We start from the raw sequence: 25,793 nt of genomic DNA on the forward strand, positions 1-25,793 counted from the left end.
TTTATTAATGTGTCTTCCTTGTATAAATACTAAATATCAAATACATAAATATGCATACAAATACCGAATGCTAAAATAATTTATATATGACAGCTTTCCTCAAACTTGGATTAGGGATTATTTCCTGCTCTATTCTTCATTTCTAATGCATCTGCGACTTTAATTTATAAATAATGATATATATATATATTTTTTATATTTTCTTTTTTTTTTAAATTTTTTATTAGTTTATTTTTTATTAGAGAGTCATCGTGAGGGTACAGTTACAGATCCATACATCTTTGTGCTCATGCTTCCCCCATACAAAGTTCAATGACCCATCCTTTCACCAGTGCCCATTCTCCACCACCCGTAAACCCAACATCCCTCCCCCCCTCCCCAGTCCCGTTGTTAAAGAGACTTTCCTTGCTCCACTTCACATCTCTTGCTCCGTCTCCCCCCACCCCACCCTGCCACTATGGCAGGGAATTCCCTTTTGTTCTCTCTCTCTGATTAGGTGTTGTGGTTTGCAATAGAGGTGTTGAGTGGCCATTGTGTTCAGTCTCTAGTCTGTATTCCGCCCGCCTCACCCTTCCCCCACATGACCTCCAACCACATTTTACTTGGTGGTCCCTTCCCTGAGTTACCCAGAATGAGAGACCAGCCTCCAAGCCATGGAAACAATATCCTGGTACTTATTTCTACTATTCTTGGGCGTTAGTCTTATAGTCTATTATTCTATATTCCACAGATGAGTGCAATCTTTCTATGTCTGTCTCTCTCTTTCTGACTCATTTTACTTAGCATGATACTTTCCATGTTGATCCACTTATATGCAAACGTCATGACCTCATTTTTTCTAACAGCTGCATAGTATTCCATTGTATAGATGTACCAGAGTTTCTTCAACCAGTCATCTGTTCTAGGGCACTCGGGTTTTTTCCAGATTCTGGCTATTGTAAACAGTGCTGCGGTGAACATATAAGTGCATATGTCACTTCGACTATACTTTTTGGCTTTTCTGGAATATATTCCCAGCAGTGGTATTGCTGGGCCAAATGGGAGCTCAACCTCTAGTTTTTTGAGAATCGTCCATACTGTTTTCCAGAAGGGCTGAACTAGCCGGCATTCCCACCAGCAGTGTAGAAGGGTCCCTTTCTCCCCACATCCTCTCCAACAGCGGTTGCTTTTGTTCTTTTGGATGTGTGCTAGTCTCTGTGGTGTGAGGTGGTATCTCATGGTTGTTTTGATCTGCATCTCTCTGACGATTAGTGATGTAGAGCACTTTTTCATATGCCTTTTGGCCATTCGTATCTCTTCCTTGGTAAAGTTTCTGTTCATTTCTTAGCCCCATTTTTTGATGGGGTTGGATGTTTTCTTCTTGTAGAGTTCAACCAGTGCTTTATATACCATTGATATTAACCCCTTATCCGATGGGTATTGTGTAAATATCCTTTCCCATTCTGTAGATAGTCTTTGTATTCTGGTCACTGTATCTTTTGCGGTGCAGAAGCTTTTTAGTTTAATGTAGTCCCATTTGTTGATTTCTGTTTTTACTAGATTGTTTAGTTCCGTGTCATCTTTGAAGATACCTTTATCTTCAATATCGTAGAGGGTTTTGCCGACCTTGTCTTCAATGTACCTTATGGTTTGTGGTCTGATGTTGAGGTCTTTAATCCATTTTGATCTGACTTTTGTGCATGGTGTCAGGTTGAGTTCTAAGCCCATTTTTTTGCATGTGGTTGTCCAGTTGTGCCAGCACCATTTGTTAGAGACTTTCCTTGCTCCACTTCACATCTCTTGCTCCTTTATCAAAGATTAGATGATCATACATTTGAGGTTGTGTGTGGGGATATTCCACCCTGTTCCATTGGTCTGCAGCTCTGCCTTTGTTCCAGTACCATGCTGTTTTAATTGTTACCGCTTTGTAGTACAGTTTAAGGTTGGGGAGGGTGATGCCTCCCATCATCTTTTTCCCAAGAATTGTTTTAGCTATCCGTGGGCGTTTATTGTTCCATATAAATTTCAGGATTGCTTGCTCCGCTTCTTTGAAGAATGCCATAGGTATCCCTATAGGGATCGCGTTAAATCTGTATAATGCTTTTGGGAGTATTGCCATTTTGACAATGTTTATTCTCCCTATCCATGAGCAGGGGATATGTTTCCATTTCTTCATGTCTTCTTTTATTTCATGGAGTAGAGTTTTATAGTTTTCTTTGTAGAGGTCCTTTGCTTCTTTAGTTAAGCTGATTCCAAGATATTTGATTTTCTGGGGCACAATTGTGAATGGGATTGCTTTTTTCATGTCCCTTTCCTCTGTCTCATTGTTTGCATATAGGAAGGCCATGGATTTTTGGGTATTGATTTTATAGCCTGCGACTTTACTGTATAGGTCAATTGTTTCTAAGAGTTTCTTATTAGAGCTTTTAGGTTTCTCTAGGTATAGCATCATATCGCATCGACAACTTTTTGTAATATTAATTTGTCCATGGGAAGCTCACACTTTGAATTAAAGATTTTAATGTCATTCTTCAATCAGGAAAACAAAGAGAAAAAGAAAAGGTTAAGTTCCTGATCTGAAACTCCAGGAATTTACAGTGGAAACCCACTACCCACTCAGTATCCAGGGAAAAGAGGATCATACAATGTACAGACAGGGGAAGCCATGAAATGCTGGGAAATCAGTCAACAAGGTCAGACCAAGAGGGGAATATTTCAAACTGCTTCTTTCCCTAACAAAGTATTTCTTCATGTCAATTTGAGCCCTTTAGAAAGCTACTTTGCCAGTAGCTTTCTAAACCCCCTCAGAGGAACTTAACTTTCTAGATGCGATTTTTTGCCTCTAAGAAGCAAAGAGCTTGCCTGAGATGATCTGTTAGAGGTGTCAAACTGAGTTGATGAGATCAGGTATCGAAATTAAAATGGATCAAATCCCAGTTCCTTCACTCATATTTCTATGACCTTGACAAATCACTTGTTCAGTTTCCATTTCTTCAAATAAAAAAAAGGATAATCAAGAGTTGCTATGAAGAACATGTATAAGGAAAGTTCTTAGAAAAAGTCTGATTCAGAGACACTGACACAGAATGATCTCGCTCATATGCAGGATATAAAGTGGTGGAATCATGAACACCCAAAGCCAGTGGAAACAAAGAACATGAGAACTGATATCCAGTAGGAAACAGGCCACCTGAGGGGGTTGGGGGCTAAGACAGGGAGGGAACAACGACTATAGTGGAAGGACACATTCAAGGAGGATGAGCAGGTGGTGCTGAAAGATGGTGAAGTGTTGGGTATGAGGGCCACTGCTGGTGGAAGGAAGTGGATACTGGTGAAGGGATTGGTGTTAAAACAGTGTACGCCTGAAACCCAATCATGAACAAATCTGTAACTCCACAGTGACTGAATATAAAAAAGAAAGAAAGAGAAAAGGTCTGACTCAGAGTCTGATCTATCATTAGGTTCTCTTCAGATCTCAAGTTTGAAATTTTGTCATTGTCCATAGGGTGCTGAATCAATGAGTGTTCAAGGAGTGTTGGTATAAAAAATCTGGTGGGCTGGAGCAATAGCATAGATGTTAGGGTGTTTGCTTTGCACGCGGCCAACCCAGGTTTGATTCCCAGCATCCCATATAGTCCCTCAAGCACTGCCAGGAGTAATTCCTGAGTGCATGACCCAGGCGTAACCCCTGTTCAGTGTCGGGTGTGACCCAAAAATAAAATAAAATAAAATAAAATAAATAAATAAATAAATAAATAAATAAATCTGGAAACATCAGTAATTAGGAGATTGTGAATGGCACCTGACGCTCAAGGCCCCCTCATCATTCCTGGGATGCTCTCTTCAAAGAAATATGAAGAATTAGCTGAGCAGCCCCTCCAATCAGAAGGATGTCTCCAGGACACCCCTTAGCATGGACTCTCTTCCCTATATCTTTGCTTCATTGCACCAGCATATATAATCACATCGAACACTTGGCTTTCTATTTTGATCCCTGACTTAAAATATCTTTAATAACAAGGAAAACAGAAGAGAGATAGAGACAGATAGGCATAGAATAACCTTGAATTTCTAGGCTCATTCCCACAATATTCACAATAGCCATGATCTGGAAACAATCCAAGGGCTCACAAATAAATGAGTAGATAAAGAAATAGTGGTTTTATACATAATGGAACATTGCTTGGCTATAAGAAAACACGAAACTGGGGGGCAGAGTGATAGTAAGGGGGGTTAGAGCATTTTTTCTTGCAAGTGGCCAGTCTGGGGTCAATTCCCTGAATCCCATATGGTCCCCCTAGCTACCTGGAGTAATCTCTGAGCACAAAACCAGTAGTAAGCCCTGAGCACTGTCAGGTATGGCCTCCAAACACATAAAAAAATAATAATAGATGAAATTGGAGTCACAGAGATAGCACAGGGCCTTGGGCACATGTCTTACATGTGTCTGACTCTGGTTTGGTCTGTAGCACCTTATGGCACCCTGCACCGGAAAACCCAGAGTACCACTAGGATGAGCTGGAGCGATAGCACAGCGGTTGGGTGTTTGCCTTTCACGCGACCAACCCATGTTCGATTCCTCTGCCCCTCTCAGAGAGGCCGGCAAGCTACCGAGAGTATCAAGCCCGCACGGCAGAGTCTGGCAAACTACCCATGCATATTGGATATACCAAAAAGAGTAACAATAAGTCTCTCAATAAGAGACGTTACTGGTGCCCGCTCGAACAAATCGATGAGCAACTGGATGACAGTGACAGTGACCACTAGGATGGTCCTGATGATCCCCAGCACTGTAGGATCTGAACAGCTGACAGTCACTTGGCTGAGAATCACTGGGAATGAGCTCCCGGGGCTTTCAGAGCACAATGCAGGAGTGTCCCCCAACCCCACCCCAACACAGAGATACAAAATCTTGCAGTTCACTGCAACTTGGACAGAGCTGAGGAGTACAGTACTGATGAAGGGGGGAAAGGACAGACTGCAAATGACCTTTCTCAAATGTTGAGCAGAAAGATACAAGATAAGGTAAAAAAATAATGGCCGTAGTAAGTGAATAAACAATGGCCTGAGAATCTGCCCCGAGAACACCGAATTTGCTAAGAAGGAACCGAGAGACAATGGTGAAAAGACACTCGTAGTCTGGAGGTGGGTGTGATGAAGCAACATGGCTTTACTGAAACATCAGTAGTGAGGATACTATGAATCATGGTTCTTTCATTTAATAAAAAAATCTAAGGGGGATAAAAGTACAACCTTGAATAGGTTGCCCACCCTATAAAGTAAGGTGGGCAAACTACCTCTGAGAGCTGCTAGGAGTATTAAATGAGCTAGATTTGTAAAAGTGGGCAAATTGGGTCAAAGGGTGATAAATGGAAACCAGATTTCTGGTGAAGACAAAATGTGGTACATACAGATGTTGACCTAAAAGACTACTCACCTGAAACCTATTATATCTGGCTATAAATTAGTATTACTTTAACTTAAAAAAAATAAGAAAAGTGTCTCGTAAATGTGGGAGGGGTGTGTGGTATTTTAATGACCAACTCTCATAGTGATGGTGTCCAACTTTAAATCTGATGACCTGTTGAAGGGGTCAGGCCATTTCTACTCCAGAACTTTGAGCGGGGAAAACCCTCAAGCTAAGATAAATAACAAGGCCCAACTGTAACGAAATAACTAGACACAGACTCCATCTGTGCTAAGATCTGGTCGTACTTCAACACTGCAACAGAGAGCAGGAATGAGAAGTCAAAGCATTTTCTTTTACTACCGTATCTGGCGGTCAACCAAGGAAGGCCCTTCTTCATTCCAATTTTTCCTCCAACCTGCTTATCTCACTTACACCTTGAGGAGAATACAATGGGACTGACAGGAAAGTATGAGATTCACTGGTGCTTGTACTATGTACCCGAAAGAACTAGGGTAGGAAGGCAGACATTCCATAAAAAACAAGTTGGCCCTTTCATCTCCTCTGCCACCTACAAGTCTTCCTCCCCATATCCGAGAGTCTTGGCACAGTGCTAACTCTCTTTGTGAAATAAACTCACATCCTTGTTTTAACTAAGTTATAAATATCTCAGTGCTTTCCAAGGCTGTCTTCGAAGAACTGTTTTAAATAAACTTTATTTTGAAAAATTATAAACATACATAAATAAGTGTAAGTCATAACTATAAAGCTCCACAAATCTCTCACAGTCAGAACATTAGAGGGAGAGGAGGGCATTCTAGTTAGTAGTCAGGCAATTCCCTGCCCACTCCAGAAATACCTCCCTCTAGAGTTAACCATTATTCTGATTCTCAACCCCAATGGTTTTAAACCTCTTTAATTATCTACAGGAATATTAAATAACACAAGGTGTTTATTTTAAGTGAAAGAGACTGGCTAATAAAAAATCTTAAGGCAAATGGATTTTTTTTGGGGGGTGCTTTTTGGGTCAGACCTGGTGATGCACAGGGGTCACTGCTGCCACTGCACTCAGGAATTACTCCTGGTGGTGCTTGGGGGACCATATGGGATGCTGGGGATCAAACCCAGGTAGGCCACGTGCAAGGCAAATGCCCTACGTGCTGTACTATTGCTCTAGCCCCTGCAAATGGATTTCTTAAGATCCCTGAAAACTGAATCTTCATATTCTGCCCTGCTGATCAAGAAAGCCAACATAATGGAGACATGATGACAGGCTTGGATACTTGGGTAACAGTCAGCTGATATTGAACCTTTAGTGCTCTTGGTTTATAAAGGGAAAGAAAAGACATCCACAGACTCTTTAGAACAAATTTTCTCTCATTTCAGATTGAGACCATGTGCCAATAACTTCTACTCCTCCTCAACTTCCATAGAGATGTTAGTTATCTTGATATATGTGACATTATATGTTGATGAGTACAATGATTTGAGGTGGGGGGAATCTAGTGGAAAACTGGCAGCATCTTGAAAGACATTTTTCAACTGAGTGATGTGAATCAAAAAGCCTTAAAGAGTATATAATCTTCTATTAATATAATACATAGCATACTATAGTATAGTATATAGTATAATATAGTATATAGTCTTCCAATAAGCCAGACATCACAGACAGACCAAGTGGAACAGAGAGAAAACTTAGTGGTGTTGTAGAAGATGATAAAGTAAGTTCAATTTTAGGGCTCAGTTCAACACTCGGGTTAGGGTTGCACAAATCAAGCAAAAAACCTGAGATAACACACCCACCCACACCACACCTTGGAATTGTGTCATAGAACTATGCAGCCCATAGTCAAAAATCTGTCCTGGAAATGAATTCCTTTTCATTTGACAATTTGAGAAGCTACCAGATCAATTTGTTTCTTCCTACAGGGATAAAGAGAAAATGATCAACATATTCTGATATCAAGAAGTAAAAAAATAGTCTGGGATAAAAAAGTGACTATGATATTTAATTACAGTTCATAGGTTACTAGCAAATATATTACTGAGTCTCCTTTAGTTAAGAAGGGAGATAAAATTACATCTAGTAGACCACTCTTGACTATTGATGAGTAGTCACAAAATAAAAGAGCGGCAAGGGCTCTCTCTCACCACGTGTGTTCATTGGCCATGAGACGCTTCCCCACCCAGGCCTGCAGCCACCAACAGATGCATGAAAGAGAGAACAGGGTCACCAGGCTGGTTGATGACCAGTCACAGTTTATTCCAATCTTGTCCCCCTCTGCCTCCTTTCAGTCTCATCCACTCCTTTATTCCTCCTCTCCCCATACCCCATTCCTTCAGTCCCCCGTGCTCATCTCTCCTAGCCCAGTTCAGCAGCCTCAGTCTGGAGTGCAACCTCCAAGCACTGGGGGTAGCAACTACACCTAGGTGGGGTAGCACAATCAACATATGAAAGCCCTTTCTTCCAAGGGAAGCTCTTCTAAGACAAAGATCTCCTGCTAGGAGATCCACTCAGGGGCATTTTGTTTTTTATCTAAGGACATACTTCTCCTTTCCTTAGTCTACAAAGAATCATCTTACATTTACTTACTTCTTAATAATCTTTTTTGTCATTTTGTATGGACACAGTAAGAGATATATTAATCTTATAGGGTGGCTCTCCTGGGGACATTTCGCTATAGATTCCAGACTTAGTGGTCAGGCCAAATTAGTCTTTCCTAACCCTAGTAGGGTCCTTGTCCAATTGTTTCTCTTTGTATCATGGCAGAATTTGTCCATGACCATGCTCTTAACTTATAGTTAAGTATTATGGCGGTTGGCCTATCCCATTTTGATACCAGGGTCACTCATATAGCTTGCCCTGTGTCCATCCAGTCCCTTCATCGGGACCCTGCCTTGGGGGTTCTAGGAACTAAGGACAAATGAGGCTTTAGTTGAGAAAACAGATGCCCAGGAGTGAATATTGTTTAGAGCCAATTAACTGGCCAAGTTACAAAAGCATAGCATTAACTGTCTTCCTGTGCCTATGCAAAAAGGACAATGCCCTAAGTAAACTATGCAAAGAGCATAGGGAAAAAGAAAAGCAATATTTAATTACAAATACAAAATGAAGAGTCCTTAGAAGGATCTGACCTTACAAGTCACAAGTCTGATTGATTAAAGAGTTGGGAAGCAAAACACAGAGGAGAGGTCAAAGATAAACACAGAGGAATGGGAGTGCCTCGGGAGCACTGCAAATAGTGTAACCCAATAAACCTAAGCTCCCTGTGGCAAGGGACAAAGGACAAACCAATGTTATCTTACAACTATCAATCTGCATTTATCACAAGACCAGGCCTCCTGCTAAGAGCTCTAGGAGAAATCATGGCCCATATGTGTTTCAGGTTTATGATCAGCCAGGAAGACAAGACCAATACAGTTACAATGGAAAGGAGAAACTAACATTTCTGTGTCGAAAGAGAACAGCGTCACATAACCCAAGAGTTTAGCCCACAAATTTTGATTTTTCTGAGTCTGGAGCTCAGAGCTCGAACCCTAAACCACAGATTCACTGCACATAGCATCCCTTGAATGAAAAATTAAATGAGGAGAAGGGATTTGTCAGTGCTTTGATCTAGTGGTTCAAAGAAGATGGAGGCTAATAAGGGTGAATGCTTTCAGAGGGCAAGGAGAGAAAACATGAACTGCTAACGTCTTAAAAACACTTGGCGCTACTATAAAGCCAAGTTAGTCTCCCAGGCTTTTTTCACTGTCTGCTTATTACTTTGCAAGAATTTTTTTTTATTTAGCATGAAGCCAGGAAGAAAATGCATGATAGACATCTAGGAAAGAGAAGTGAAGACCACAGGGTAGATTTTTGCAGGAATGTCCAATCCTTTACTCTGATGCCATGAGCTCTTTTATGATTACTAAGGGTATCTAAGGGATAAATGACTGACAGTGTCACAATTCATGGAGATGCTAGTCTGTCTTGGCCATCCTAGTAACTCAAATGGTTTGAGAAGATAAAAGAAGACATTCTATGGTGTCTTCTATTGGGAGCTACCACGGGTGAGGCAGGGCTGAATAATACAGAAGATCTGGTGCCTTTCACCTAGAAGAGTGTGGTCTAATAGATCATCTTACATGATGGGTGTGTATTTAAAAACTATAAAAGCTGCAGCAGCACTCTCACTCACCACCTGCATTCATGGTTTCCACTGCTTCCCCCCACCCCGGGGTGGCCAATGGCATTGGGAGAAAAAGGAAGGAACGAGGGCCCAGCTGGTTGGTATCAATTGCAGTTTATTCCAATCTCATCTCCATTCTCCTCTGATTCTCCTTCTGCTTCTGCCTCCCCCAACCCCTCTTACAGCCTTAGTTAAACCCCCAAAGCATGAAGGGTTGGGGTAACAATTACACATAGGTGTTCTCATATAATCAACAATATAAGGTCCTTCCCTCAGGGGAAGCTTCTAGGACAGATTCTCATTCAGGAAGACGAGTGGCCTAAGGGCAAAATATGGGTGTGTTTCTCCTCTCCTTAATGCAACAAACATATAAATATTCATAATATTAGTCATTTTGTATGGTCACAGTAAGAGATACATTACATTGTAGGATTGCTCTCCTGGAGCCATCTCACTATAGGTCTCAGGCCAGATTAGTCTTTCCTAATCCTTGTCTAGTTGTTACTCTTTGAATCATGACAGAATTTTTCCATGACCATGCTCTTAACTTATAGCTAAATATTGTGGTGCTTTGGCCTGGCTCATTTTGATGCCAGGGTAGCTCACAACTTGCCCTGAGTCTACCCAGTCCCTTGTTGGGACCCTGCTTTTTGGGTGCTAGGAACTAAGGGCAACTGAGGCTTAAGTCTAGAAAGCAGATGCCAAGGAATGAATATTATTCGAAATCAATTAACTCCTAAGTTACAAAAGCATAGCATTAGCTGTCTTCCTGTGTCTATACAAAAAGCTCATTGCTTTAAAGTAAATATGCAAAAGGACATAAGAGAAGGAAAAAAAGCACATTTCATTCACAAATGTAAAATCATAGATTTCTGAGGAATATGACCTTATAAGTTAACAGAGTCTGATTAGGGGGAAAGGTAATAGACTGGTTGGGGAATAGAGCACAGAGAAGAGTTTACAGATAAACACAGAGGAATGGAAGTGCCTCAGAAGCACTGTGATAAAACTAAGCTCCCTGTGGCAAGGGAAACAGGACATACCAATGTTATCCTGAAATGTTTAGAGCTACATTCCAATAAACACAGAGGAATGGAGGTGCTTCAGGAGCACTGTGATGGGTATTATCCGATAAACCTAAACTCCTTGTGGCAGAGAAGAATGGACATACCAATGTTAAACCTAAAATGTTTAGAGCTATATTCCAAGAGATGGGTTACAACTGCACTGTCTAATTGAAAAATCAGGTACCAATGACTACTGAATCCTAGAGAAGCGGCTAACACAAAGAGGAGCTGAATTATTTTTACTACATTCAACTTGCTTACCTTTTTTGATTGCTTATTTGTGTTTTGAACACACCTGGTCAGGGCGTATTCTTAGCTCTGAGCTTAAAGATTACTCCTGGCAGGCTCAGGGAACCATATGGGGTGCTGGGGATCAAACCAAGTCATCCACACACAAGGCAGCCCTTAATTTCTGTACTATCTCTCTGGCTCTGTATCCTGCTTTTCTTGAATTTTAACAGAAGCAGAGGGTTAATGACTCCCACTGTGGACTGCGGGTTTCTAAAGACTGCATGTGAAGGAGAGCGATCCATAAGCATAGTCATCATACAGTGATAAGTGCTGTAATCAAGGGCACATTTGAGAATTTGCCTTTAAAAAAAACTGCAAGAATACTGGCATTTAACTTTAACAGCTTGCTTTTTATCAGAAAGAAAATGTGGGGCCAGCCTGTGAGCAATGGCATACTGCATACAGATTTCACAGAATTTAAAGAGGTAGACTGTTTGTTTGTTTGTTTGTTTAAGCAACATTCTTCAAAATGAATCACCAAGAGCAAATCTGGCAAGACAAAGAGTAAGCAAGGGGAGGGGATCATTTTCCTGAGCCCAAAATATAAGGGATACAGCGATCCCAAGCAGAAGCCTGGGATGGGAGATTCGACCATAGAGAGCTGGAGGCCAGGCTCCAACTGTAGAAAGACTTGCTCTGCAGAGAGCTCGGGAACAGCAATCTATCTATCCTCAGGCCTCTCCAGTGCTCTTTGGAGGGGACAGACCCACCCCAATGTTGACAAGAAGCCATCCCACTCACTGGTTTGGCAACTCAAAGACTTTATCATAAAGTCATGCTCTCTGCTGCAATGAGTGTGGATCTGGAGAGTATCATGTTGAGCAAAATTAGCCAAAGGGAGAGAAAAAGTCTTAGAATAATCTCTCATAGGTGGGATATAAAGAAATCATGTATGGGGAATATCAAATGCCCAATGGAGAGAGAAACCAAGAGCAGAAAAACTGGTCTGCAGGCGGAACCTTGGAAGCGGGGGTGGCGTAAAGGTGATAGGTGAGGAAAGAGAACACTAGGATAATGCGGGAGGTGAGGTAGGCTGGGAGTTGGGAGGAAAACTGGGGACATTGATGGAGGGTGGTAGACACTGAAGGAATTGGTGTTGGAACAATATTTGACTTGCCTGAAACTCAATTATAAATATATCTTTAGTTCATGGTGATTCAATAAAAATTAAAATGCAGAACAATGTATAAAATATTCTGCCGTATTATCATTACACTGAAGTATTTCATGATTCCGATAACCAAAATATATTTCTCATGTATTTTTGCTCTACCTCCCTAGTTCCTGACTCCATAAAACCTTGAAACTTTCTGAAAATAAAAGCATCTATCCAGGACCTTTGTGCAGAGTTAGTGAATCAATAAGTTTAATGTGAGACCAAGTAACCTGCACTACTGGGAGCATCCCAGGGTCCTAATACCACAGATCAGCCATTTATCAAATTTAAAAGGCACTACAATGCTTCTTAACATCAGGTAGTGCTTGGTAGATTATCCTCTCCCACACTCAAACCGCCATCACACTAAGGACATAGAAGAATACTCATAATGATACTAATTAAAAAACTTAATTCATCTCAAGCAACAGAAATTTCAACTTAGATCATTGTTGATTGCAGTGTGTGAAGAATATTTCCCTGGATTTGAGGTTCACAGAATGTCCATAATACCTTGGCAGATTGAGGCAGTTAAAAGATGCCCCCCAGAAGTTTTTAATAATTCTGATAATTACAGAGGTTGGTTGAGAAGGCCAATGAACCCAATATGAACATTGGTGTAGGGAAGAAGACACTGGTGGTGGGTACGGTGTTGAAATATTGTATACATTAAAATCTATCCTTAACAGCATTGCAAATCATAGTACCTCAATAACATTTGGGACTAAAACAAGATCTGATACAAACTGGAATTTTATAACTGAAATACAAAATTAAAAAAATTACTTCACATTCTGGGGGCTGAAGCGATAGCACAGCGGGTAGGGCGTTTGCCTTGCACGCAGCCGATCCGGGTTCAATTCCCAACATCCCATATGGTCTCCTGAGCACCGTCAGGGGTGATTCCTGAGTGCAGAGTCAGGAGTAACCCCTGTGCATCACCAGGTGTAGCCCAAAAAGAAAAAAAAATTACTTCACATTCAGAAAAAAAGATGAGCTGTCTGAAAAACATTGACACAACTGCTGACATCCCCTGGCAAACCTATTATTTCGAAAGAATTTTTCAAAAGGAATTTTCTTTGCATATCAAATCACACATTCCCAGACAAGCCAGAAATATCAGAGACTGTCAACCAGAAACACTATAAATGGTGGAAACGGGGCTTTTAGAGATGAGGCCGAGCCTTCAGGGATGACAGGATTTTACAGGTGATCTTTCTAGTCCTGCACAGAAAAAGGGATGTCAGAGACATAACATCATATCTGCAACTTTCTTCTGTACAATAATGTTCCTCAAAAAAGATTTGTTTCTTGGAACTTCGCTCGTGTCATTGTTCTCTCCCCCCACCCATCTGCTTCGATTTATCTGCCATCCACAGAAAATAAGAAGCCATAACTGAAAGAAGGGAGAATATTTCTCACATATTCAGGAAATCTCACATATCCTGGAAATCCAGGAAACATGTTCTTGGACAACAGTGAGAAAGGATCAGCTGCTTAGCTGCAGTGAAAGCATTTGCCCTCAATGGGGAATATTCCCTCATGGGCAGTAGAAAACCATCATGCAGGGAGCTGAGTCGAAACACAGCATTATGATTTCAAGGTATTCCAGCAGGTCATTAGCTCAGCCAGAAACCATCCTCCACAGTAAGACAAAGGTCTCCAGAAGCTCTGCAGGACACAGTCTGAACTCCCACCCTGACAGGCAGCAACCCCTGAGGAGTGAGTACACCTTCCTCAGAGGACAGAGCACGGCAACTTGTCAAGGCTGTTACTATGGCGACCAAAGTGATTCTGGCTTGAGATACAGGGATGTCCTGGAAGTTTTGAATGGTGTTCTAGGGTGAATGGTGTCACTGAAGGTTTAGAATGGATATAAGTAAACCATGAGAGAATATGATAGTATAATAATTTTAGAAAATGTATCAGAGAAAGAGTTGAAAAAATAAACAGGAGGTCTAGTGTAAGATGTTAAATACATAATATGAAGACTTTGGGGAGGGGTCAGGACACACGTGGTGGGGATTGTACTCCTGCCCTTGCACTTGGGGGGGTCACTCTCAGTGGTGCACAGAGGACTGCTCAGAATCGAACTCAGATCTGCATCACTGTAACACTGTAATCCCATTGCTCATCGATTTGCTAAAGCAGGCACCAGTAACGTCTCCATTGTAAGACAAGTTACTGGTTTTGGCATACCGAATACACCACGGGTAGCTTGCCAGGCTCTGCCATGCGGGCGAGATACTCTTGGTAGCTGCCAGGCTCTCAGAGAGGAGCAGAGGAATCGATCCTGGGTCGGCCGCGTGCAAGGCAAACACCCTACCCGCTGTGCTATGGCTCCAGCCCGAACTCTGATCTATCATATGCAAATTATACATTCAATCCTTTGAGCTATCTCTCTGGTACTCAATAAACAGATCCTTATTTCCTCTCTAAAAGAAATAATGTTTTGCTTACGGAGGGGTCTTCCATTAGAGAGTAACTGCATGCTCAAGCTCTCCACATTCTGTGCCTCACTACTGCCACAATTATAGCAAAGCAAATTTATTTCAGCCCTTGATGATCCTATAAGGAGAACAAATCTGGGAAGCTATAGTGTGCTTTGGCTAAGGGCAAGCACACTCTTCAGTCAAACAGACCTGGTCACATCCTTGAAGACAAGATCAAAGTAGCAGATGGAAGAAAAAGGGCAGCTGAAAACATCCTAAATAACTATACTTAAGAAAGGAGAGGGTGGGAAACCCAGAAATAATCTAGATTCAGAATAAGGGAAAGTCAAAGGAAATGGCAAGTCAAATGCAGAGGACGTAGTGGACAGAAAGGGAGATTTAAAAATTAACTATTCAGAATTTGTAAAGCAAGCCTGAGCTGACAGACTGAATACAAACCCCAAAGACATCAGCATCCTAATCTCTGGAAGCTGCCAATATGAAGCTTTTTTGGGGGAAAAATATATGACTAAATTAGGGACCTTGAGATGGGGAGATTGCTGACCTCATGTAATAAGTAGGGTCCTTGTAAAAGGGAGACAGGAGGTTCAGAGTGAGAAGTCGGAGCTCTAATGCAGAAGCCAGGGGTCCTTTGTAAGAAAGGCCATGAGTTCAGGAATACAGACCTCCTTAGAGGAAAGAAACCATAATAATTGGGGCCGTACAGTGGGTAGGGTGTTTGCCTTGCATGCAGCTGACCTGAATTCAATCCCTGGCATCCCATATGGTCCCCTGAGCACTGCCAGGAGTAATTCCTGAGTGCAGAGCCAGAAGTTATCTCTGAGCATCACTGGGTGTGACTCAAATCTAGTCTTGGTGGTACACCATATTCTGACTTTTGACCTTGGCAGCATTGTGTTCGCATTAAACCTATGAATCTTGTGGCACCTTATTTTAGTAAAAGGGGTCACCAAAGTAAATCCAATCAAAGAGGCCTAGGAATTCATGAGGTTAAGGTTTTGGCCTTGAGTCACAGTGAAAAGTACATGTCATGTGGTTCCCCAGTGTTTCAGGAAGCAGTACTTCTTTTTTATCCTATGCAGGAAGCACGCAGATATACTGTTCCATTCTCTGTTAGCCTACGTAACTAAGTTTGGTTCCAAAATACTGAGTGAATTTTATGTCACTGGAATAGATTAAATCTACAGGTTTGAAAACATTGGTAAGGTGAGGAGAGCTTGTACTTTTGAGTACAGTCTAGACCAAGTTCTTATGCTGATTCCATACTCTCTTCCTGTGTGACCTGGATCAAACTGGTTGAATACTGAGCCCCAGCCTTCTCAAATGAGAAGCAAGCAATGAATACCTGAGAAAAGCCAAACAAACTGTGAACCATAAATAAAATGAGGACGCTTTCATGGCAGAAGCTGGCATTGGAACATTATTCAAAAATGGTAATCACTTCTCTATTAGTAGCTATTGGAACTACCTTTGTAATTCCACTCATTTGCTCTGAAAATTCTTTTCTGTTGAGGAGAGACTATTTCTCAAGGCATTAAATATAGTTGTACTAATCATTAGAAATCTCTTTCACTAGAAATTGATGTCCCCATAATATCCACTGATCACCAGAATTTTGTGCCTTTGAGTTATGCCAGATTTTACCTAACACCCCTTATTCATAATGCCTTCTTAACTATATTGAATAATGTTATCAGGTGCCAAAGAGACTTTTCTTTTCAAGCTAAATATTTCCATTCCTTTCATCTGTTTATCATTTTTCCATTGTGCTGATCCCTCATCAGTCTGATTCATCTCCCTGGAACACACTACAGCTTGTCAATCTCTGTCTTAAAAGTATAGTCAAATTGGGCTTTGAAAGACCAGCATTCTGATGCCATCAGTGCTGTAGAAATAAAATAGTGGAGGAAATAGTTTCTTTCCTCACAATAATCAGATTCTTCTGGTAATGGGCTCTCTTCATTAAGACATAACAAAAAGTATTTATTCACCATGATATTACCTAGGATCCAGGAACTAAGCTTCAAAAATGCAGGAAAATAGAGTAATATTGAAGACAGAGTATCTCAGTACTCACTGAAGTTTAATGATATGTTCTTAAATAAGGTTCAACTGACCAGCTATCATCTTCATTGGAGTTGAATTTCCTGACCATGGTGAGCATTCTTTCAACATCCAAGGGGAAATTAAATGGTCTGTACAGAGTTTATGACTGTATCATCAAGAAATACATACTGTAGGATAACATTGGGTTTGTCCTTTCAGCCTTGACATAGGGAACTTAGTTTACCTTAGACATAGGAAGACAGTTGATATTATGCTTTGTAACTTGGGAGCCGATTGACTCCAATAATATTTACTCCCGGGAATCTGCTTTCTTGACTCAGTTGCCATTAGTTCCTAGCACCCCAAAAGCAGGGTTCCTATGAGGGACAGAATGGACCCAGGGCAAGTTGTGAGCTACCCTGGCATCAAAATGGGCCAGGCCAAAGCGCCACAATACTCAACTATAAGTTGAGGACATGGTCATAGACAAATGCTGTCATGATCCAAAGGTAATGACAAGACTAGGACCCTGATGGGGTTAGGAAGACTACCCTGACTGAGAAAACATAGTGAATGGCCTCAGGAAGAACCAAACTTTAAGTTTGATATATCTCTTACTGTGCTCATACAGAATGACATTGCTAGAAATATTAAAAGTAGCAACTAATTAAGTGGATCGCTAGCTGAGGAAGGAAGAAAGGGACACACCCTTGTTTGGACCCCACTCTTGAGGGGATCTTCTAGTAATCTCTTTAGATGAGATTTTTGTTAATCTGGAGAAATGTTCTTACCCTTCTTTGGTGATTTGTTCATATCAACCCACCTTTGTGTCACTGCCCTATGTGATTGCTATATAAACTAAAACTGTGGGGGAAGAGAAAGAGACAGCAGAGACAGAAGAAGAGGTAGCAGGACACAGAGGCAGCAGGACACAGACAGAAGAAGACACAGAAAGGCAGAGGCCAGACAGAAGATGCAGAGGCAAGGAGAAGAGGCAGAGGTAAGACAGTAGACACAGGAGAAGACAGAAGCAAGAGGGAAGACACAGAAGCAGAGAGAAGACACAGAAGCAGAGACAGAGAGAGGTTGGAAGACACCAACGGAGAGACTACAGAGACAGAGACAGAGATAGAGAGACAGATAGAAGAGAGCACAGCGGCACACACAGAAGCAGAGCACAAGGAGAAGCCATCCTGATCCCGTCCGTGCACAGTGGCTCGATAGCACCGAACGTGATCAGCAAGAGAGAGAAAGAGAGAGAGAGAGAGAGAGAGAGAGAGAGAGAGAGAGCCGCCCCGAGAGCCTGAGCCTTCAAACAACAAAACATGACACACATCGCATCACCCCCTCCTGCGTGCGCATCTTTGTAATTTTTTACAACATACCAAATCTACTTTTCTGCAAAAAGTTTTAATTTTTCTACAAAATGGATAAAGAACACCTGGTTGTGAAACTGCAGGGGACAGGTTAATTTAAAGATTAGTACATCCAAATGCTTTAAAAATAGATTTCCCTAAGTCTTATTCAGAATAATATGATAACAGAAAATTCAAAGACCAGTACAGTAAAAACCTCATATACCTCCCTACAGATTCAGCAAGCATTAATTTTGTTGCTACTTTCAAATACATATACTTATATGCCTTGTTGTTGCAATCCATTCTTTAAATTCCCAACACATCAGACACTATTCCATGGAGACACTTACTCTTTGGAGACATTCCTTGGAACTCACTGCTTCCTGTTCCAAACTGGATGCGAGGCCAACCCTGGCTCTCATCCAGGGATTCCCTAAAAGGGACCTCTAGTTTAACATATAGGTTAAAGTCACTGATTGTGACTCTCACATCTTTATGTTTGTTTGTTCCACCATCCATTTTTTTTAAACCAAGAAGTGTGATATTTTTCCTGGACAGTCTCTAGTTCTTTGTCTCAAAGGATCTTCTTTTTTAACCTGTGCTTTCTGGAAATTTCATAATACTGCCTTAGAATTGATTCCTCCATTATCCACCATGTTGGATGCTCCATGGACTTTCTTATTCCGGACACTGCATTTTTCAATCATTTGATTATGAAAAAGAATCACACCTTGGATGTTGGCTTTCCTGCGTTGCTCCTTTGTTTTCCTTTTATCTTTCTTCATGTATGTTCTCATTTTTGTCTTCTTCCTCTACTTTTCTGGAAGATCCTCTTACCTTTTACCTTCCAATATTTCTACTGATTTTTTCCAACTTTCAACAACTCTTTCCAGAGAAGTTGTTCTTGACTTCTGGAGGTTTGTTTTTATAGTATACTCTTGTCTTGTGGACAGAAATCTCTTCTAGGATATATGTAAGGTCGCTAATGAAATATTTTGAGGCATCCCTGTGTATGTTTGTGCATGCATGTGTGCATGCATGTGTGTGTGTGTTGCATTCCTCTGCTTCCTGCATCAGTGAGTTTTTCCATTGTTAATTTTCCTTATTTACCTCTCTCACAATGAACTTTTTCCCAGAGTGCCTTAACAGTTTTGCCTGTTCATCCATATTTATGAGAAAATGCTGGCAAATATGTGAAATGCTTTGAGTAGCTATGGAGGGCTTTTGACTGTTCAAGTGAGGATGACCTTTACGGCTGGAGGATTTCATAAAAGCCTGAATGCAAATGGGCCTTTAATTCCTGCAGAAAGGAAACCGCCAATCTCCTGCGGAGACTGCAGTGCTTCTGCTGGAGGTCCTGGAAGCAGACACATACTCTGTTTTCAGTTCCTGACCTGCCCCTCCCTGCCCTTGCTCACAGACCGCATCCCGAGTCCTGAGCCCTTCTGGGGCTACTCAGTTTCCTTTTTGTCGATATCTGCCCTTTGTTTATTACTTTTTGGGCTGGTTGGTTTTAAGTTTTTAGGCCACACCTGGCGATGCTTAATCCACATAATAATTTACCAATTTCTGGAAACTGCATGGTGAGTGCCACAGAATGTTCTGACACACTGAAAGACGACACACAGCTAAAGTTTCTCCACATTGCGTGACCTTCCTGTCACTTCCACCATGATGAGATCTGACCAGAGACAGGTAAATGCCAATCTCTCTGATGCTTCACTCATGCCTTCCCAATTTTTTTTTAAATGTAGGAGTGTTTTTTTTTCAATGTAGGAGTGGGGCTGGAGCAATAGCACAGTGGTTGGGCGGTCGCCTTTCATGCGGCTGACCCAAGTTCGATTCCTCCGCTCCTCTAGAAGAGCCCGGCAAGCTACCGAGAGTATCAAGCCCATGCGGCAGAGCCTGGCAAGCTACCCAGTGCGTATTGGATATGCCAAAAACAGTAACAATAAGTCTCTCAATGAGAGACGTTACTAGTGCCTGCTCGAACAAATTGATAAGCAATGGGATGACAGTGACAGTGAAATGTAGGAGTACTGCTAGTTATCCAGCCATTGATTAAGCTGATTGAATTGTTGCCTTCCCAAATTACTCCAGATCATGATTAAGCTAAGCATGTGACCAACTTACAGGAGTTAACTGTTTTTCTCAGATCCTCTTTACAGGAACCCGCATTGCAAAATAACTTGTTTTTCTGCCCCTGAGTAAGGAACTCGGATACAGGTGCCCCGAAGTTGCAAGTCACGAGAAGGGTGGTGGTCAGACCAGATAACCAGATGCCTCTCACAAGACTCATAACTGCCCTAAAAACCAGGACGTTCCTAAGCACTGATGCAAATGCTGACCTTTAAACTATAGGCTAAGGAGTAATGTACTTTTAAACAGATGGGTTAGGAAAGTATGTGTGGTTACAAATCTATTGGCTATGAAATGTGCGGGCTCCGCTGTAACAGCCAGTGAAGGCCTATATCAGATCTCCTTTGGAGAAGCTCGGGGTCTTGCCCAACCTGCTGGACCTGCGTGTCCGAGTGGGCGGCTCAACCCTGGCTAGCCAGTCTTACAATAAACCCTGCTTGCTGTTTGCAGTCTCTGGAGTCTCTTCGTCGTTAAAAGGAGATCGTGATCCGCGCCCTAACAAAGCACACAGGTATAATATAGTATCACTAGAATACACACTTTGTGTCCTATGTTTGTAAAATGATGACCCTTCTCAAAAGAATGGCCCAAAATAATAAAAGTAATGTGTGCACAAAGATACTCCTCATTGCTTCATGCATAAACGTGAAAAACAGAAATTTACCTATATGAAAACCACAGGAGACTAGGAAATAAATAGGGTAATATCTGTGCATGGAGATTTTGTGCAGCAAATTTTAAATGTGCAAGGTCTCGATGATATGGAAAAATGTTCTTTGCATAAAATTAAATGAAACATATAAAACTGAGTTAACATAAATCTAACTATGGAGATACAGAGAGAAGATATACGAATGATGACAAGGAGGTAGAAACAAAGATATTAACCATGGTCAATCATGAATAACAGTAAAATATTTATTTTTTCTTTCAAATTTTGCTAAAGATGCAAACTTGTCATAAGGAGATATTTTTGTGTATGTAAATATACACATGGCCTTTATAAGTGAAAATAAAGTCATCTTCAAACATTTGTTAGTTCTTCCCTTGCATGATTCATTATGCATCATTACTATTTTTCTTGTATTCATTTTTTACATATTTATATAGCATGTGCTATTGTTAAAACCAAATAGAATATACAAAATATTGCACTGCATTTTCATGAATTCTATGGTTTGAGAGGTAACACATGTTTTAGCTAGGAAAAAGTAAAGAATCCTAAATGATATACATAGAATGTGATGTTTGGGAGGATACTTATTTATTCAGGAAGCATGATTTTCATTGAAGTGCTTTTAAAATATATTCTGTATCTAATCAGGTTGTTCAATTACACTTCTAATTAGAGTCTGCAGGTGGAGCACTTGACAGGAGGGAAGAGGATGAGGCAAAACTGGAAAATACAGAGAAGGAAGAGAAAAACAGAAAGGGCAGATAGACCAGAAAAGAAGAGAAGGGAACAAAAATAACTGAAGGGAAACCAGAAGAAAGGGAAGAATGGAAGGTGAGCAAGGGGAAAAGGAGAAAAGAAAGAATGAATTACTTCTCTCTAATCAGTGAAGTAGGAAGTTGAAAATTCATATAGAAAATAAGCTCAGAGTATGAGATGATTTTTATCAGTACACAAACCAATAGGGTTAGGTCAGGTATGTTTACAAATGTTCAAAGACAGAGCCAGGGAGATAGCACGCAGACAACTCAATACATCCTTCGCACCCCAGATGGTTCCCTGAGCTGTGCCAGGAATGATCCTTGAGGCAGAAGCAAGTCCTGAGCACTGGCAAGTCTGGCCCCAAAATCAAACTAATGAGTTTAATTAAAATGTTCAAAAATTATATGAACATATCTCAGGGCAGCTACTATCCACTCCTACACTGGGTAGCAAGCAGAGAAGGGCTGCATGTGAAGACTTGAGATCTCTAGACGTACTCCATGAATAGTGCTCCCACACCTCCTCTACCAACTTCTTTTCTCATCACCCACTAGTTTGCTTTGCATCAAAAGCGGCAGAAAAGCAGAAAAATTTCAAAAAGCAGATTTCTTAAAGCCAGAGAGGTGATTTAGAATCCTCACTATCCATAATACACACTACAGGGAAATAGGAACATCGTTCAGCTTTTACAGCCATTTGGATCAATAAAAATCACTATTTCAAGTCTCCTAAGTTATAGAGAAAGAAAAATTCTTAGTAGCTAAGTATTTTATAGCTATTTGACCGGGATGATTATTTTCAGTTATATTCAAATGATGCAGCAGAACTGTATTCCTACGCCTTGTAATTTCAGGTACACGAAAATGCAATATATAGTTATTGAACAAGATACATTCATGCCAATTTTATGTGGTTTGTAGCTTAATAGAATTATCTCAATTAATTTTTAATGTCTTCTTAATGTCTATATCTTTCCTTTTACAACATGTTGTAGATTCTGGTGATTAGCATTTTGGTTCAAATGTTCCTTGTTCCCTACTTAATCACTGTTTTCAGGAATACTTAGTTACCTGATTTTAAAAAACTACCCAAATTGTTATTGACTGAAATGCCCACTGTTAAAAGGACATGACTGGGAAACAAAATAACAGTGGCTGCTAGGATTGGAACGGCAGCTCCGGATAAAAATTGCATAGAATTCCCTGCACTCATCTATGGTATATAGAATATCAGAGTGGGAGACTAATACCCAAGAACTGTAGAAATAAGTACCAGGAGGTTGACCCCATGGCTTCGCGGCTGGCCTCACGCTCCGGGGAAAGGGCAACTCAGAGAAGCGATCACCAACTACATTGTAGTTGAAGGCCATGTGGGGGAAGGGAGTTGCGGGCTGAATGAGGGCTAGAGACTGAGCACAGCGGCCACTCAACACCTTTATTGCAAACCACAACAGCTAATTAGAGAGAGAGAACAGAAGGGAATGCCCTGCCACAGTGGCAGGGTGGGGTGGGGGGGAGATGGGATTGGGGAGGGTGGGAGGGACGCCGGGTTTACGGGTGGTGGAGAATGGGCACTGGTGAAGGATGGGTTCCCGAACTTTGTATGAGGGAAGTATAAGCACAAAAGTGTATAAATCTGTAACTGTACCCTCACGGTGATTCTCTAATTAAAAATAAATAAATTATAAAAATTAAAAAAAAATTAAAAAAAGAAAAAAAAAAGAAAGAATAAAGTTTATGGCAGCTTGAAAAAAAAAATTGCATAGAAGCTGGTGTCTAGGGCTAGGATAGATGGGAAGGCTGACTTGGATCGCTGGGTATTTTAGCTGCTTTATCCATCTGACACTGTTTGAAAGAACTTACAATGAGGCCCTTCCATTTACCTAAAGTCAGTTCCAATGATTGTGTGTTTTGAGTTGATCTCAGTCCCCTGATTTCATGCCAAATAATCACTGTCACTGTCATCCCATTGCTCATGGATTTGCTTGAGTGGGCACCAGTAACGACTCCATAGTGGGACTTGTTACTGTTTTTGGCATATCAAATACGCCACTATGTTTGCATTCCAGGGTTACCAGGGGGAGCTTGCCAGGCTCTGCTGTATGGGAGGGGTACTCTCCGTAGCTTGCCAGCCTCTCTGAGAGGGGCAGAGAAATCAAACCCGAGTTGGCCGCATGCAAGGCAAATGCCCTACCCGCTGTGCTATATAGCTCCAGCCCATGCCAAATAAACACAAAGAAAATACAAGTAAGGATTTAAATATAATCCTTCTTCTATTGGAAAATATCAACAACTGAGGACATTAAAATATTTAATTTTCTTCCTAGAGACCCAAACAGATGATTTGAAACTCTGGGGTGGAATACATGGGGATATGAAAGAATGACTTCACAGGAACGACCTAGCTATTAGGAGATACAGTCTTACCCCGGAAGGCAAATATAGTCAGGAATCTCTTGACTTATATTTTGCAATTTTAAAAATTATGTTCTAATACCTGGTCTTCCTTCTTTTCATATATCTTTAAGGTATAATTCAAGACAAAAAAACTGTAAACATGAATCTGTAACTAATACATATGTGTATCCCTCTATCATTTTCAGTATAAAAATCACAGTAACTCTGCTGCAAAACATAAGTAAGATTAACTAATAGTTTTCTTTCAAAACTATTCTAAGTTTTAAAAAACTCTAGCTCGTGTCTAGAGGTGATTACTCTTTTAATAATGTGACGATGCATCAGACGTCTTATTGGTGGAAAACATGAGCTCATGGTTTTAAAACTGTCTTCATTCCAATGGTTTCAAAGAGACCTCCCAGAACAGTTTGTTTGACCTCAAGGGCGTAAGGAGGAAATGGTTTCATGTGCGGGGTCCTGGCTGTTTTCAACCACGAACTGAGAATAAGAAAATCTGAAATCTGTGGGGAACAAGCGATCCCATTCAAATCAAGCTTTAACCTCATGTGATCTGGAAGATCACTGAGACACATGACCTCCGTTCTTATTATTTATAAGCTGGAAATTTGTACAGTGGAGAAAGGACGTTCTCAGCTGCTTGTGCTTGAACTTCTCCCGGGACACATCAGGAACTCTAAAGAAGTCCAGCTCTCCTTGATTTTATATCCACAGTTTCAACTGGTGCTTTCACAATAATGATATAAGGCTGCTGTAAAATGTATTTCTCACGCCTGTCTGATATAGGCATACAGAAAAAACCTTGAGGTGAGAGGATATGAAATGTGTTTTTTATCAAGGCTCTCAAATTTTCTCTCCCTCTGTCTAACACATGTATTGGTATGCCATATATTAAATTTTCTCTCCTGATTACACAAACAGAAACAGCAAGCCCTATATATCTTGCTTCCTTCAGTTTTCAACAGATCAAAAACTGTGTACTATATCTAGGCACACATTTACTGATTCATGTTAACTAACGTTAGGCAGAATCTCTCACGGAAGAGCCTGGCAAGCTCCTCATGGCGTATTCGATATGCCAAAAACAGTAACAATAATGGGCCTCATTCCCCTGACCCTGAATGTAACAGGGACAAATAGAGACATTACTGGCACCCGCTCAAGCAAATCTATGAACAATGGGACAACAGGGATACAGTGACAGTGAACATTAGTCTCCACACCAGAATGCTAATTCTTCCAAGACTGGAAGAATTTGGTGTTCTTGTTTTTTATTGTAGTTTGGGGCAACATGGTTCCAATAGTATCAGTGTTCACAGTTCTGGGTGTACAGAGTGATAGCACTTCCACAGTCACCAAGTGCAGAAGAGCCTTCACCCCTGTCCTTGCCACTTCCAGTTTACTTCTTCCTCCTGCTGCTAGTGTGGCACCCACCCACTGTTTGGAGACCTCACTTCCATAGTCAAAATTCAAGGGTTTGTTATTAGATACAATCAAAACCTTGGCTTTGTTTCTCTATATACCACATATGAATGTGATTTACTACATTTTCCCTTCTCTCTCTGACTTAGTTTGCTTAACTTAACAACTTCTAACTAATGTTATAGCAAGCACTGTAGCATTGTCATCCCATTGTTCATCAATTTGCTCGAGCAGGCACCAGTAACGTCTCCATTGTGAGACTTGTTGTTACTGTTTTTGGTGTATCAAATATGCCACAGGTAGCTTGCCAGGTTCTGTCACGCGAGGGGGATACTCTTGGTAGCTTGCCGGGCTCTCCGAGAGGGATGGAGGAATCAAACCTGGATCAGCCACATGCAAGGCAAATGCCCTACCCACTGTGCTATCGCTCCCACCCAATGTTGTAGCAAAGGGT

General features: G+C 41.1%; 1 protein-coding gene across 2 annotated transcripts in view; it reads right to left on the bottom strand.

Annotated features, from left to right (window-relative positions):
* ADAMTS12 (ADAM metallopeptidase with thrombospondin type 1 motif 12) overlaps nucleotides 1-25,793 on the bottom strand; it is a 309,194-nt gene that overhangs the window by 175,361 nt on the left and 108,040 nt on the right. The window lies entirely within an intron of this gene.

The sequence above is a fragment of the Sorex araneus genome, chromosome 1, assembly GCF_027595985.1.
Source record: "Sorex araneus isolate mSorAra2 chromosome 1, mSorAra2.pri, whole genome shotgun sequence".
In the NCBI taxonomy this organism is placed as follows: Eukaryota; Metazoa; Chordata; class Mammalia; order Eulipotyphla; family Soricidae; genus Sorex; species Sorex araneus.